The sequence below is a fragment of the Otolemur garnettii genome, unplaced genomic scaffold (assembly GCF_000181295.1).
Source record: "Otolemur garnettii isolate 467f Iridium unplaced genomic scaffold, OtoGar3 scaffold00299, whole genome shotgun sequence".
Taxonomy (NCBI): domain Eukaryota; kingdom Metazoa; phylum Chordata; class Mammalia; order Primates; family Galagidae; genus Otolemur; species Otolemur garnettii.
In genome coordinates this window covers 783,551-786,710 of record NW_003852694.1, presented here as the reverse complement: position 1 = coordinate 786,710, position 3,160 = coordinate 783,551, and the positions used below count along the sequence as shown (strand labels likewise).

The window sequence follows — 3,160 nt, the reverse complement described above, 5'->3', positions numbered from 1 at the left end:
TGAATCATCAGGGTAAGTATGCATCTACTTTTTCAAAATTTTATTATAGGTTTTTTTTATAAGGTAAATTCAACATTTTCATTTATTTGATTTCCATGGAAAATTTGACATGTTTTTTAGCAAAATGGACAGTCAAGAAATCTGTCTGAATAAACACTTCTGCTTTGTTTTAACTTTAGTTTCCCCAATTGCAGAGTTAAAAAGATATCCCTTTTTTTCTGTTAGAATAAGGAAAGATCTAATGTCATGTTTCTTACAACTTGTGCATGAGCCATAAAGGAGGGTGGAAGTGGCTGAAAATGAGGAAATGAGAAAATTCACATGGGAAGCACTGTGGAATAGTAGGAAGAGTTGAGGTGCCTTACCAAACTCATTTTGTTATGATGCTCGTGTGTCAGAGTTAAGAGAATGGACTTTTCTTTTTTTTTTTTTAAATTTAGTTTCTGTAAAGACTGTCTAAAATTGCCAATAAAATTGCTAAATTTTTAAAATTTAGTCTCTGTAGAGTCTGTCTAAAATTATCAATACCAACTATAATTCAAGTTGTCATGGTGAGGTATTGGGAAAAGTTTTCAATTAATAATTATTGCATTTCAGATAAACCTCATTAGCTGTAATACTGCCACTGCACAAAGTTAAGAGAATGGACTTGAATAAATGTTCTGCCACAACTCTGTTGTGTGGTGGTATAAGATTTTAGATATCAGTCACTAGAACTTTTCTTCAGATGGCAAGACATAGAGGGGATCAGTGAAGGCCGCATATGTACACAAGAGCTGGAATCCAATGCCCCGTACTTGGTCTGCGTTCCCTTCCATAAAACAACACTGTCTCTTAAAATTGTACATGTTTTATTTATTTCAGTTTCCTCATTGATGGAATGAATAGATTTCACACAATTTTTGTGAGATTTACAACAGTTACAGAATTCCTGGCATTTATTCACTTTGTGCCGCTAAATGTTCATTAGGAAGTATCAATATATACAGTTAAAAGTAAAGAAATTGAGATGGAATTCATAGTCAAGAAGTAGGATGCACTTTATTTTTAATAGGTGTTCCTTCTTTTTGGCAGATCCACTGATAATCCTCAGAACAGTGTTCAGAAAAAGCACTTGTTTGTGTGATGTAAACACAACTGTTTTCTTTATCATCACCATTAATTTCTAATCTGTGGAGCAAAAGAAAAGCCTGTCAGTATTTAAGACTTTTTAATACTTATCTTTATTTTGCCATTATTTCCTGGGTCTTACAGGAGATAGTGGAAGGCTAAATTATTAAGCATAGTAAGTACACAACCAGAAATACATGTACAATGGTTTGCATTTTTAAGATAAATCTCCAGAACCTTCAATTTGCTTTCACTAAAAAGAATCCTCCTAACAAGAAAATTCATAATGATATTTTTAACAATAAGCTTTAGTAAATGGCAATTTAATCTTTTTACCCTACTACTATCAAATCATGTGAAAACCCTCTTGATGTTATCAAGCATCAGTTTTCCTAAACAAATGGGAAAAAACCATCTAATATTTGGAGAAGGCATTGAGATGACATATATGAAAGTGTGACAATGCTTAAACAAAGTATGTGCTCATGTGATAAGTGCATAAGTTATGACATACACAAAAATCATGAAGTGTAACAGCCCTACAGATGGAAACAATAAATGAAGCTTGGCCAGGTGCAGTGGCTCATGCCTGTAATCCCAGCACTCTGGGAGGCTGGGTGGGTGGATTGCTTGAGCTCACGGGTTGAGACCAGCCTGAGCCAGAGCAAGACCCCATCTCTACTAAAAGTACAAAAAAAAAAAAACCCAAAAACCCTGAGGCAGGAGGATCACTTGAGCCCAAGAGTTAGAGGTTGCTATGAGCTATGATGTCATCATGGCACTCTACCCAGGGTGACAGCTTGAGACTCTGTCTCAAAAAAAAAAAAAAGTGCCCATATACCCATGAATGGATTAATAAATTGTGGCATATTTATACCATGGAATATTATGCAGCCTTAAAAAATGGATACTTTACCTTTTTTATGTTTATAAGGATGGAACTGGAATATGTTCTACTTAGTAAAGTATCTCAAGAATGGAGGAAAAAGTATCCAGTGTACTCAGTACTATTATGAAACCAATTTACAATCACTCACACTTCCATATGAAAAATAGATCACAACTATGGCCCAGGATGAAGGAGAGAGGGGGGATGGGAGAGGACGGGGGAGGTCAGATGGAGGGAGGGTGAATGGTGGGATCACACCTGTGGTGCATATTGCAAGGGTACATGTCGGATCTATTAAGTATAGACTATAAATGTCTTAACACAATAATTAAGTAAATGAGGTGAGGGATATATTAACCAGTACGATGTAAGCATTCCAAATCATATATGAAATCAGCACATTGTACCCCATAAATGCATTAGTGTATACATGATTTACCTCTTTATGATTTAATTTAAAAAAAAAAGAAAGAAAAGAAAAAAATGAAGCTCTCCCAGCAACAGTGATGAACCTAGCAAACTGCAGCTTGCACAGGTCAAAAAAAATAATGCTGTCTACTGTGTTTCCTGGAAATGAAATAATGGACCATAACACAGTCTGTCTCAAAATTTTGTAGTGACCCAGGTATACAGGGTCTACAGAATCTGGAGGCAGTGAGAAAAAGAGACTTAGTTCATGGGATATGTAGTCAGATGTTTCTTTTATTCTTATTCTTTTATTCTTATGTCAAACGGAAGTCAGTAGGTGTCTGCTTCAAAGCATTTGCTTGAAAGTAGCACGAATCCTGGCATTTAGAAGTGGAAGAGAAGTGGAGATAGAATTTAAATAATGGATGAGCACACAGTATTAGAGTTGGGATGCAGGAATGGGATGAGTTTAAGACTCAACTAATTGTCTCAAAAGGAAGGCAAACTGGGGGCAGTGGCCAGGGCTTGATCCATCACACCCTTTCTTTTTCCCTATATTCCATTATTTTCATGCAGCCCCTTGGGTTGAGCTGCTAGTCTGATTTCTTCCTACTGCCCAATATTCTAGTCAAACCATCAATTTTTCTCAATTGGGCTATTGCAAAACTCCCCTATATTTTATCTCTACCACTCTTCTAATTCTTTCTTCAATTTTCAAGTGAATTTTTTAATGCCAATCTGATAAAATCAATG

At 35.7% G+C, this 3,160-nt stretch overlaps 1 non-coding gene across 1 annotated transcript; it reads right to left on the bottom strand.

Moving 5' to 3' along the window:
• Window positions 1-496: 496 nt before the first annotated feature.
• On the bottom strand, window positions 497-637 carry LOC111722640. Its single transcript, XR_002771374.1, has one exon. It is a non-coding gene; the product is annotated as a U4 spliceosomal RNA (small nuclear RNA).
• Between the last annotated feature and the right edge of the window lie 2,523 nt (window positions 638-3,160).